Source organism: Numida meleagris, chromosome 13 (assembly GCF_002078875.1).
Source record: "Numida meleagris isolate 19003 breed g44 Domestic line chromosome 13, NumMel1.0, whole genome shotgun sequence".
Lineage (NCBI taxonomy): Eukaryota > Metazoa > Chordata > Aves > Galliformes > Numididae > Numida > Numida meleagris.
In genome coordinates this window covers 12,236,462-12,250,009 of record NC_034421.1, presented here as the reverse complement: position 1 = coordinate 12,250,009, position 13,548 = coordinate 12,236,462, and the positions used below count along the sequence as shown (strand labels likewise).

At 44.4% G+C, this 13,548-nt stretch overlaps 1 long non-coding RNA gene across 2 annotated transcripts in view; it reads left to right on the top strand.

The window, feature by feature from the left end:
- Positions 5,353-13,548, top strand: part of LOC110405961 — a 9,503-nt gene continuing 1,307 nt past the window's right edge. For both annotated transcript variants that reach the window (XR_002443184.1, XR_002443183.1), the window contains exons 1-3: positions 5,353-6,618; positions 11,971-12,111; positions 12,882-13,113. This is a non-coding gene — a long non-coding RNA (uncharacterized LOC110405961). The remainder of the gene's footprint in view (positions 6,619-11,970; positions 12,112-12,881; positions 13,114-13,548) is intronic.

Below are 13,548 nucleotides of genomic sequence, written 5' to 3'. Positions count from 1 at the left end.
CTCTGCAGCTTCCTCTGCTGGGAGACACCTGCAGGCTGCAGGACTCGCTGTTCTCTCCCAGCACGGAGAGACAGGGCAGGCTCGGCAGGAGCCGGGCGACAGGGACAGCTGCTGTGCCACCGCGCTCCTGAACAGCCCTCGGAGGCGACTGCATCATGCTGACGGCTGAGCCGGACTGGGGCAGAGTCACACCTTCCTCCCCAAAGGGATCGCTCAGCGTGGCTGCGAAACGCCTTGGTCATGTACCAGCGGGCAGGGATGTGACCGGGAGAAGGAGGGATGGAGTAATGCTTCAGCTTTTCTATTCTGGGCTCACGAGGAACAAACTGAAGGGCTGATTTTGCTACCGGTACAGCAGTGTAATGCTCTGTCTGCAAGGGTTTGCACTGGAGGTCAGCAAAGCCCCAGAGGAATTCAAATTTGAAAGTCTTGTATTAAGTAGAACTGATGTCTGTCACAGTACCAGTGTGAAGTGGGTCTGTAGGACATTGCTGGTTTGTGTGCTGTGAGGGGATGGTGCTGGCGGCACGGTCTGTACGCAAAGCTGCTGTATGCGCAGGGTACGGACCGTGTACCCAAGCACTGAGGTTGGTGACATCTGTCGTGCAGTGGTTGTGTACTTCACAGATGAGCACAATTTTCTGTGGCGAAGAAGTTACTTGTTGGGCTTTGGACTGAGCAGCCGTTCATTCCTGCTGCCCTGCAAGGACCCTGGGGCCACCCGCAGCCTCTCAGAGCAGTCTGAGCCCTGGAAACACCCACACAGCAGGGCCACAGTAACAGAGGGGCCACGTTCCCTCACACCCTGTGCTCTGTTAAATCAGCACACTGACCAACATGAAAGCTCTTTCCGCGCCTCACTGCCCACAGCTGTGGAATATGGCGGTGAGAAAGGAAGAGCTGGTGGAGCTTCACCTTAGCAAGCACCACAGCAGAATAGAAGGCCCCACCCTGCCTCCCTCACAGGCGGCTGTGGGACTCTGTTATGCTCCTTGACAAAGTCTGGTCTGCATGCCTGGTTCCAGTTATCTATGAGATTTTCCACTCTTTATACCGAATCATTTGGCTTCGGTGTTGTTGTTTTAAAAATAATTTAGGAAGTCCTTAAAAGATGCTGCTCTGGGAGAACAGTTGTGATGTCAAATTTGCAAAGGTAATGCTTGGTAGAGCAGATAATTCCCTACCTTAGCGGAGCCCACTTTGCCCTCTCTTGCCATCTTGTCATCTACAACTGCCTCCTCAGCACCAGACTTTTTTTTTTTTTTCAGTGGCCTGTGCTGAAGGAGTGCTTCTGTGCAGCAGTAATTTTGGGGCCCCTCACTGCAAGAAAGACAGCGAGGCCCTGGAGTGTGTCCAGAGATGGGCAATGGAGCTGTGAGGGGCCTGGAGCATAAGTCTTACGGGGAGAGGCTGAGGGAATGGGATTGTTCAGTCTTCAGGGGGCTCAGGGGAGATCTTATTGCTCCCTACAACTCCTGAATGGAGGCTGTGGGGAGGCGGGTGCTGGCTTGTGCTCCTGTGTAACTGTGGTAGGATGAGAGTTTTGCTGGGGGAGGTTCAGGATGGATATTTGGAAAATTTCTTCTCAGGAAAAATGGTAATGCACTGGAACAGGCTGCCCAGGGAGGTGGGGGAGTCACCATCCCTGGAGGTGTTCAAGAAGAGGGTAAATGTGGCACTGAGGGACGTGGTGGGTGGGGTTGGTCTTAGTGGTCTTTTCCAACCTTAGCAATTCTGTGATTGTATAATAATTGCACTGTGCCCCTCCAGCCCTTTTGAGTCATCACAAAGCCAAATAATCAACATTATTTGTTTGGTTTTAATTGCATGTAAGAAATACAGATGATGGTTATTTAGATGACCAGAGGATTATTACTTCAATTGTTTTTATACTGCAGGGCATTTCATTTAGCAATGGATTTAGATGTTCCTGTGTTCTAAGGCATACCAGCTGCTTGAAGAAATAGAGTGTACTTTAAACTTTGACAGCACGCCTTCATAGGATAGCTAGTGCTCTGCAGGATTATCTTTCAAGTGGCTGTCAGCACCTGACTCATCACACTTTTCCAAGCGTGAACACAGGTCTTTACAGACCTTTTCTCACCAAACTCCTCTGTCTGCTGCTTTATCACTTGTGTTTTCTGATCCCAGCATCAACTTTTGGACAGTGTTTCTTCTCCCAGGGAGCTGGGCATCCAAGAGTTTGGTTTATTGTGGTAACTTGGTTCTAAATACTTTCAAGATTTTGTTTTTACTCCTTCTCCTAACAGATATTTCTGTTTCTGTTCTTATCTTCTTTATTCTCCTTTTTGGGCAGACAGGTCTGTTGGGAACAAACATAGGGGCAGTATGAAAAAAAAAAAAAAGGAAAGCAAAATAAAGAAGAGGTTTGGTTTCTTTTGTGATTTTTGCTACGGAGCTTTTAAAGCATTGAGCATTTAAAGATATTCAGCACAAAGTGAAGCATGCTCAAAGTCAGGAAATCTAACATGTTTTTTCTTTTTCCTAACAGAAGTCAGAGGTCAGTTCCCTGCTAATTGTTAGACTCCACTGGCTATGTATGTTAGGATCACATAAAAAAAGGGGAAAACTCATGCTGTAAAGCTCAAATGATTCCTCTTTATATAATCTCTGTTTATCAGATCTGGTGTGTATAAAAATGGAAAGGTCATACATATGTTACAGAAAGCGGTTCAGATGCCTGGATTAAACTGTATTTATGTGGTATTATCTTGCATGGTAAAGCAGAAGGGTTTGAATGCTATGGAGAGGTAGTTTTCATATTGTGGCTACAAGAACTTCAAAAATCCTTTTTGCAGCAGTAGCTCTTATCAGATGCTGTGAAGAAAACTACCTTTGTGAGTTATAGATATCCTCCTTTTGCTTTACTGTTTCTTACAGAATCAGTGCAAATTGTTATTGCTTAGTATTTTCTTGAGCACAAAAATAATTTCCCAGAGAATTTAAATGAATTATAGTGTTTGCAAAGGAAATCTTTCAGTGAGGGTATGTTTTTTACTAGCTGAAAACAAAAGAGACATTCAATAAAATGAGAGGAATTTTGGGTCCCCTAATGAAGGTTGGGGGGGGGGGGGTTAGTTGTTTATTTGATACCAGCATTGTCAGCTGCATGGGATTATATGCTGTTTTTAAATCAACAGTTTAAAAAAAACTGTAGATTTTCATCCAATTCTCATTTCTTACAGGTCTGTCCTCCTGAGCTTTCTCATGTGTTTGTAAATGTCTTCTTTAGCAATCACTGGACTGGGCTTTCCAGCTCTTCTTCCACCTTGGGGTGGACCCCTCCTAGTAGCTGATCTTCTCCTTTCCTGTGAGTCAAATTCTCCTTTTCTAGACAGGATTTTCTTCCTTTAGCCTAGATATCAGAATAACTCATCTTTTTCTTGCTCTTTTAATACGGCAAAAAGTGCTGGACTTCAGTTTAACTTGTGGCTTTTCACTAAGGACGTGCCTCTCGTGCACTTCAGTGAGTCAAGCCCAACAAGGCTGCTCAGGAACTTTTTCCTGATTTGACCAGGTAAAAAATCATTTCTGACAGCACTGTAGCAAAGACCTTCAGTAGTCTTGACAGAAAGGTCTCACAGAAAACCAAACAGCATAATCAACAGGTTGTTTTTTTTTTTTTTTAATTGCTTTCCAACTACAATTACCTTGATCCAGTGTCACTGGTCAGTAGATAAGACATACCTAAGCACCAGTTTCAGAGTAGCCGGTTTGGGTATTTTGACCAGTTTTGACTGCAGCTCATCCTTCCTCGGTTACCAGGCACCGCTTGGAGACTAGATCTAAAGGCAGTCTTTCTCCTGAAAAAATGGAGTCCCCTGTGAGAAGAGGACCATTGCCGTATCGGATGTCTCAGCACCATTTTCCCCAGAGATTTCCTTGAGGTCAGAGAGTAGATGATACTTCCTATCCTCTTTCATTGGAGGATGATGTGTTCGCGTGGTAGCACATCCAGTTTGCTGTTTCGTAACGTGCCTCTGCATGCAGTTCGGGTTTTGAAGAGGTAGACTGTGCACAAAGACATCAGCACACAATGACACAGCAATGCAAATCACGCGGCATTGGGTTGAACGGGACAGGTTTATCAGCGTCTGTCCCAAAGCCAGGGCATCCAGACACCACGTAGGAGCATGCTGGAAAATAGGAGGGCTGCAGCTTCTGTATTCCCCAGAGCATGCAGCTTTCACATTACTGAACAATTTGGCAGAAAACAGGCTGGGCAGCCTCAGGTTGTGGTTTTGCAGGTGGTACAAGAGGAGCTACAACAGAGCAGTGTCAATGCAGCTGTAGTGATGATCTGTTCCAAGTGCTTTTGTTATGGCACTGAGTAGAGCTGAAAGTTGATGCCAGCAGTTGCCTCATAAAAAGGGACTGGACATGGCTGGGTTTGGGTTGGAGCTGTGACCAGGTTGAAATCCTCCAAAACAGTCCAGTGCAAAGATGCACTCCTGCTCTATATCACACGGAGTAATTTTGTATCCCTTCATTTCTTGTGTTGTACCTTTTGTGAAATTACAGTTATTTTGATCTCATACTTAGTAGGTAAAAAGGAAGCCTTTCTTCATTCTGAGAAGAAATATTTCTAACATAAAGCATGCTTGCTTCCCAGATACATCTTTCATTCTTCAATTTGCTGCAAGGGACTTTGGTATCCATTTCTGACCCTGAATTATAAATTCTTCTGTCTTTGAATTAGAAGTATTGTTTCCTCACAATCAAGATGCTGACAGGTTGGGGTAAGATGAATGTTTAACTAATATTTGTGACTTTTCCAATGCTAACTTTGCTCAGACATTTCAATTATTACAAGAAGTTACAGGTTCACTTAAGCAGAACTCCTGAAGCAGAATTCATGTTCTTCACTGCTAAAATTAAAGAAGCATTCTTGCACATCCAAGCCTTATTGGCAAGTTTTAAGCCTTCCAATATTCATAGACTCCTTGGCCTCACAAAACAGTTGCCTCAAAACAAGGGAACTCACAACAAATGTAGCAATGCTGACAAATGTCAAAGGGCCACTACACAGCTCTTTCAAAATCCAGACATCTGATTTCCACATTAATATAAAGTTTATATGTTCATATCCCCCTGTGTCTTTGGAAGTGCCTAAAACACTGATTATCATAGAATCATAGAATGGCTTAGGTTGGAGGGGACCTTAAAGATCATCTAGTTCCAACACCGTGCCATGGGCAGGGATGCCATCCTCTAGACCAGGCTGCCCAGAATCCCACCCATCCTGGCCTTGAATGCAACCTGTTCCAGCGCCTCACCTCTCTCTTAAGAAAAAAATTTCTTCCCACCATCTCACCTAAATCTCCCCTCTTTTAGTTTAAAGCCATTCCCGCTTGTCCTGTCACTATCAGATCACGTAAAAAGTTCATTCTCCTCCTGTTTGTAAGCTCCCTTCAAATACTGGAAGGCTGCAGTGAGGTCTCCCTGGAGCCTTCACTTCTCTGCGCTGAACAGCCCCTGCTCTCTCAGCCTGTCTCCATAGGAGAGGTGTTCCAACTCTTTGATCGTCTTTGTGGCCCTCCTCTGGACCTGCTCGAACACCTCCACCTCCCTCCTGTGCTGGGGGCCCCAAGCTTGGACACAGTACTCCAGATGGGGCCTCACAAGGGTAGAGTAGAGGGGGACAATCATCTCACTTTACCTGCTGGCAATCCCTCTGTTGATGCAGCCTGGGATACCGTTGGCTTTCTAGGCTGCAAGAGCACCTTGCTGGCTCATGTCCAGCTTCTCATCCATCAGGACCCCCAAGCCCTTCTCTACAGGACTGCTCTCAACGCCAGTCTGCTCTCTTCTCCCAGTCTGTACTCATACCTGGGACGGCCTCAACCCAAGTGCAGCATCTTGCATTTGGCCTTGTTAAACCTCGTTAGATTCTCTTGTGCTCACTTTTTGAGTGTCTTTTTTTTTTTTTTAACAACATTGCTCGGGTTACACTCACTATGATAGCTCAGTAGTCTTTTGAAATCAAGTAGATCCTAAAAATACTGCATACCAGTCTTTGTAGATAAACAATCAAATCTGAGGTGGATTTAATGAAAATCTGATTTCTTCCTCAAAATAAGTGCATTGGCTCAAACTCTGAAATAGCATTTTAACTCCTGTCAGGAACCAGCTTCCCTTTCTTGTTTCAGGTACGTTTTTAAATTCTATTATCAATATATTTTTATGGACAGAAGCTAGAAAGTTTAAATGATGTAGTTTTCTGATTCTGCCTGGCAAAAGAGAAAACCACGTATATCTGTTAGCATTTGTGGGAAGAACAATGTTGCTTGTTCATATGTCCTTGTATTTTATTGCAATAACTAGGATTCATCCATATGCCCAGGCATTGTAATTGGTAGCTTTAGGGGAACTGTTATGTCACTGCCTGAACTGATGATTGAGCACCTGGTGAAGAGGGTGGCTGGCCCAGGAAGCACAGGTGCAAGCAATTCACCGGTGCTTCCCACCTGGGGGGAAGGGTCACCCTTCCCTGGGCTCATTTAAGGGCTAGCCTCCAGAGGGAGAATGCCTTTTGGGTGAAGGCTGCTTCCTGGGAAGGTGTGTTTTACAGCCAGAGAGACTCTTATCAGTGTTTGGGTGAGTCAACTTTTCCTATATATGTTTATTGATATTTCTAATGGTGCTTTGCCTAGTCTTTTTATCACAAAGAACTTATCAGAAGCAATTTCACTGCTTCCAAGGGCCAACAGCAGAATATGATTTGGCAATGAGATTTAAAAAGGGGTTATCATGCAAATTTGTTTGAACAAGATTTGTATCTGAACTGTATCAGCCATACCAAACTGCTGCTTGTTACTGTGCCCTGCGAAGAAGGGAATATGCTGTAATATATGCATCTTCCTGGCTACTTCACTGGGCTACTGTGTTTTTTCTGATGAGGGAAATGGGCTTATGAATGTGTAGCTTTAACAAATCCATGGAGGTGTGCAAATCAACTCTATTCTACTAGCTCTTGTGTTGAAAGAAAATGGATGGCAGAAAGTGTTTTTGACCAAAACCCAGAACTTGTTTTGACTTTGAAGTGATTTAGGCATATCCTTTATAGGCTAGAACACAAAGTCACCGCTGGCTCACGATTCAGATAGAATATGAAGGACTATTCCAAACCAGTGGATCGAAAGCCCTGAAGCTGTGGTCATGATCCCAAGTAGTGCTGCTGGCTCAGAGACAAATGGAAGCTGGGTAGTCATCCTGAAGCTAAGTGCTAAGCTTGGCAGCCACAGGAAGGCAGGGCGGTCAGGTTGGACGTAGAAGCTGAAGCTGATTTTTGCAAAATACTGCACGCAGTTTACATTGAGACAGAAGCTGTAGAGCGTAACAAATTCATACAGCAAGTAGATTTTAAACACTTCAGTGCCAAATCTCAATTTGAGCAGAAGGCTTTCCCTCTAGGAAGACAGAGGAAGGTAAAGCAACAAAAGGGAAAAGCAAGAGATGGGCAGTAAATGCAAAACAGAGAGAAAAAGATACATCTTCATGGAAGAGCTACAGAATTGCATAACTGTTCCAAGTGGAAGGGAATAGGTCAATGGGAGGATGGCAGACTGATGCACAGAAAGCTTGTGCCTGGCAGACAACAATATATCACAGTGCTTTGGAAGAAAAACAAATGGCTGTGCAGTAGTGGCTATGAAAATGGCAAATTGTACGAGTATGGGAAGCTGAGAAGGCTTGGGTAAGACTATTCCAACATAACATACAGTGATGGTGAGAGACATATGCTAAAATGGTTTAGTTTGGTACTATATTGGAAGTAGCATCAAACTCAGTAATATGATGAGAACAACGTAAAAATTAACAATGAAGTTGTACCAGGTGGTAGGGGAGAGAGTCAGGAGCAGAACTTGGCAAAGAGAGGGAAAAATGTTAGCCATCCGTCTGTCTGGATAGCAGCAGGAGGGATGAGATATATGAGCAACCTGGAGGACAAACAGGATGCTATTCAAAAGAGTGAAAGCACAGCAGATAGGGGTTATATGTCTAAAAAGCAGGAGGTCGGTTTGAAGACCACAATATGAGGAAAAACTACAGAGATTAAGCTGGTTTGTATCAAAGGCCACTTTCACAGGGCTCTATGAACTCTCTGACCTCAGCAGGGATGCAGAATGAAAGAGTAATTGTTCAAAAGAGAAATGCAATAAATCTTCTGGGAACTTGAAGGGAATGAAGCTTGCAGGAGGGAAAAAGCTCAGCAGTAGCAGAAGAACTGTCTGTACAGCTTGGGATCCTGGGGCAGTGTTTGCAGGCTCACAGCTGATCCCAAATAAGCTCTGTCCAACCTCTTCCTACATTGAGTTTTGTATCAGGAGAAGTCCTTTCTCTTCTGTTTCCTGGAATGTCTGAAGTAGGGTACAGGCCACCTGTCCACTTGGCCTCTGAGGCCACGTGCACCTTTGAAGACATCCCCATTTTCTCCCCCAGTGTGCTCTGCTTAGGAGGCTCCGTATTGTTCAGGTTTCACAGAAGTCTATTATTCTCCATTTGTTAATATAACTCCCATAAAACAAAATAGACTGCATAATTTGATATAGATATAAGAGCATTCAATTAAATTAGCTCTGCCAGCAGTGAACTGCAGAATATTTTTAATTGGAAGGGATCTCTGGAGGTCGTTTAATCCAACCCTAAGCTCCACGTTAACGTGGAGCTAACTAAATACAGCTAGCCTACAGCAAAACTACTGGGCCTTGATAAGTTCAGTATTATGGCCAAATGCAAGGGAGCTTCTGTCCAGATGTAAGGAGTCAGATTTTTTTTTTCACTGCAAGGATGTGAAGGTGAACGTGTTGCTGAGAGAGGTTTTGTAGTTTGTATTTCTGGAGGTTTCCAAGCCCAGAATGACTAAAGCCCTGAGCAGCTTGCACTGACAGCAGTTGGCCCTGCTGTGAGCAGGAGGTTGGATTAAAGAACTTCTAAGTTCTGTCACAGCCTAAATTCTCCTGGGATCACATGAGGAGCCACGCACCACAGCTAGTATTCAAATCTCCCACCCACATGCTGTAACTCTAGACTGAATGCTATCCAGATTGTGTAATTTATTAATTTTCTTCCTAATGAACAAACAATCCAAGCACACCCACTTGTGAAAGGTAATCCTGTGTTTTCAGGCATGGAGATTCAGCATAGAAACCTTAATAAAATCCTTCACAGCAAACAAAGTTGTTACAGATTTTGTTTCTTTGTCTGCTATTAAATATGTCAACAACAAAAGGAGGACCAGGGAGAATGTTTTCTGCTATTTGATGAGAATGGTCACCTTACAAACAGACATAGACAAAGCAGAGATGTTTAATGCCTTTGTTGCCTCTGTCTAAAACACCAGTGATGGGCTGTGGGCCCCCAGGTGCCTAGAGTTGGAGGGCAGTGACTGCAGTAACGATAAACTCTGAGACAGCTCTGAACTTGGATGTATCCAGGTGAAGCAGCAAATCCCACACAAGTCCATGGAGCCTGACAGGATTCATTTCATGGTACTCAGGGAACTGGCCAATGTTATTGTGAGACCTCTCTCAGTTATTATCAGGGAAAGGCTCTTCACTGAGAGGGTGGTTGGGCTGGGCATGGAACAGGCTGCCCTGGGGAGTGGTCATGGCACTGAGCTTGCCAGAGTTCAAGAAGCTTCTAGACAACACTCAGCCATACGGGCTGATTTTTTGGATGCTCCTGTGTGCACCCAGGAGTTGGACTCGATGATCCTTATGGGTGTCTTCCAACTCGGGATATTCTTTGATTCTATTGCTCTAACTCCTCTGAGAGCTGCTTGGTAACACGACCATCTGTTGGCCCTGTAGACTACTTGGCAAGCATCCCATTTCTAATGTAATTGGAAAAGGATTTATTATTAGTTTAGATGATTTTTAAGAAGTTCTATCTCAAATTCTTTTTGTCTTGATTTATTGTGTGTTTACTTTTAATCAGAAATTGTGATCCCTCCTTTTTTCTCACTTGGACGTGGCTTCAGGTTTTTGAAGGGCGCCTTGTTGCTGGTATCATCTTCCCTCACCTTGCTATCTCACCGTACCAAGTTTCCTCTGTTCTTATTATTGACAGGTAGAATGCATTTTCTTTAGTCTCTGCGTCTTTAAAAAGGCCTCAATCTACAGGCTAAGATTTTCCTTTTCCTTTTCCCTTCCTTCTTGTTTTTAATGAACTGCCTAATTTTCCTGTGATACCATTGCTTGAAGTCAACACAACAGCATCTGATTTTCTTGTCTTTATTTCTGATATGGATGTTGAGGGCGGTTTTGCCTGGTTAGAATGCCATGCCACCCCATTAGAGGTGGTTGGTGGTAGCAATGTCATAGACCTGAGGCCAACCCCTGGTGAATGGTATGTGAGTTCATCCCAAACTGGTTGATCAGGGCTGTTCTCTTGATTCAGATTTCTAATACATCAAAGGATAACGTAGAGGTGTGTGGCTTGGAAAAAAAAAAAAATAAATGCTGTTTATGTCCCAAGGAGACACAAGACTTCAACTTGCTCGTAAAGGAGGCTGAGAACACCTGGAATCAGTAGGTCATGGACCTGTGTCCAAGGCCAGTTCTAATTTGGTGCACCTATGTATCCTGTGATCAGGCTGCTGTGTGAGAGAACTGCGATGAGGGTTATTACCGCTCTCCCTCCAGCTGGGGTCTGTGTTTGAGCTCGTGTCCTAGCCCTCATTCATTGCTATTGATTATTGCATGTGCCTGGCCCCATCCATGGCCTCTGGACCCGCTCCTCTCTTCTTGTGCAGAGATCAGAGGGGTCAGTGCCTTGCTGAGAGGTGCCCCATGTTCCCACCCCACTGCCCACAGCCACCCACCTTGCCTTGCAGAGCTGAGAGCTGTCACTCTCCTCCTGGCTCCATGCTAAGGAAACACAAAACAGTTGGATTGACAGCAGGGGAGGCACAGCAGGCTCTGGCGTGAGCCCAGCACCTCGCTGGTTGGTGCAGAGTTGGCCATTACCACTGCTGAGCGCAGATGCACCAGGGAAGTTCAGGCTGGCAGGTTCCTAATTCCTGTACTTTATTCCAGTGGTCAGGAGCTGTCAAGCCAGTGCAAGCTTCCTGTCAGACCTTGCTCTGGGACTAACATTTGTGGAGATGAGCAGGATGCCTTTGGAGCAGGATGCCTGCCTGCTGGCCTGCGGCTGTGGGACCGTGTCCTTGGCTGTACGTGTAGGTCTGTGATCAGCAGTGAATCAGGAGCAAGAGCTCTCAGAAGTAGCCATTTCTGAGTTAAGAGCTGATTTATAGCCCATATAATGAAGGAATCCAAATTAGAGCTCCATGTGCAGTATTTATTTGGACAATTTCACTTAACCTTGCCATCTTTCAAGTCCATTTATACTTTGATTTAGAGATTTCTGAATATTTTTATAGTTCATTTTATTGAGAAGCCCACAACAGGTCTGAACTGAGCTATTTTCTGTTCCTGCTGTTGTGTCCTGATAGCAATAGACTTTTCTACGTAAGTCTTTAAATAATAAACATCTTTATGTGCAACGTTTTAAATATTTTTGATCTTTGTAGCCCTTCATTTGCAGTATATCACCTTCACAAGAAATTGAAATCAATTTATAGTCCTGGAGAAGCAGTGATCTTGGCTTCTTTTTGATTTTTAAGAAAAAAAAAAAAGTAACTTTAAAACAGACAAAATCATAGTGTAGTTGTGCAGAAACTACTTAAAATGATAACTTATCAAATTCAAGATCTCAGGGGGAGAGTGAAATGCTGGATTGTTTATTAACATCAGCAGCCTTAAAAACTGCTAACAGTCATGTACTTCTAAGGAAATACACCTAGAGGAAAATTAGCCTGTATTCCAGCCAGTTAGTGTTATGGAACACGTAACTGAATTCTCGCCTGCTTGTCAGTTGAGTAGTATCATGTAACCCCTTTTAGAAGTTCATGTCATCAACACTTTATGATGATCTGTGTTCCAGGGACTGGATAGCTTTCTTCTGAGAAGAGTCCTCATTGACATTTCTTCTGTTCTGCTCTTACAAAGTCTGCAGGAAAAGGTTGTACTGAGGAACTGCATCCCACAGGTTCTGTGCAGCTTAAGAACCAAGCACGCTGACAAGGTGATGCAAGCTTGTACTTTATTTCCATGCGACACTTTATGAGGAAAGTGGCAAAGAAATTTGTATTTAGAAAGAAATGGAGTCACTTACCACCACCCCGATGGAAACGAACAGAGCAAAGTTCACGGTGGCTTTTTGCTGCGATTACTTGTCTGATCCTGTCATTGAAATGTGGCATTGTGGTCGTGGGAGCAAAATCAGTTATCAAAGGCAGCCGTTGCCATGACGGCTAAGGCACGGTTAACTCCTTCAGTGCATGGAAATGAATGGAAGGAGTGACTGACAGCAGCTCCCTAATCCGATGCCACCGCGCTTCTGCATACAGGGATGGCAAAACAATTGCTATTGTTCTATCCCCTAATTTTCAGGCTTAGCCAAATGCAGCGTGTACTTCAAAGCTGGAAACTTTCCAGGCTCTTTCAGTCAACGTCTCAGATTTGGGTTCATGTCTCCACAAACAGGAATATCCTGATGTAAATGGAGCACAGTTTTGCTAAGATGGCAGCATCACGTAAACAATTCCCTTCTGTCTCCCTGCTGTCAGATTTTTTTTTTCCAGATGTGTCTTTTAAAATTGCCTGGGCATTTTTGTGCAATTGTTCATCCACTTTATTGGCAGTGAGGAAGGTTGTAAAATCTGTTATTGCAATAAGAAACATTCACTATGCTTAATATGCTGCTGAAAAATAGGCACGGAAATAATTTTCCAAAGCCATTTATTTTCAGTTTAACAAAGCCTTTTCCTGCTTTTTTTCTGTTTCCCTGAGCAGTGGCTGATTGTGCTGAAATGCAACAGTGCTGGAGGGGGAAGAGACAGGAGGAAATGCTAAGGCTTTTCAGATAATGTCCATGGACTGGACAAGCAACAGGACAATTTCCTTTCTGGGAACACCCTTGTGGGGCACACTAGAAACTAAGACACTCAACTCATCTGAACCGATGGAAATAAAATCAGGACAGATGTGAGGCACAGGAACTGACTAAACCAGCTTTACCACCAAGGTCACTGACTGTAAGAGGGATCTGGGCAAAGCCATTTGAGGAGACGTTTGACAAAGAGCATGCACCAGCTACGTGCTGACTTCCATCCCAGCTTGGCCAGCTGCTGCTTGCCCCCTGCTGCAGCCCCCAGCTCGGCTCGGGCAGCAGGGACTTGCTGGAACAATTGTCTGGAGCTTCTATTGTATGTGTGCTTGCAACTCAGCATTTCCCAGTTAATTAGTGATAACCTGAACATCCGCACTGAGCCTCTGCTCAGGCTTGCACTGATTTTCTTACCCTACATTCTGCTACAAACCCACCAGTGCCAACCTAACGGTTACTCAGCTCCTAGCGACTAGATTCCTGCGTTGTCCGGGCAGAAGCTAGCAAGCTAGGAATGAAGCAAGCGACTGCGCTGCAACACGAAGCGAGATGCCAGCCGGGTTGGGGGGGTTC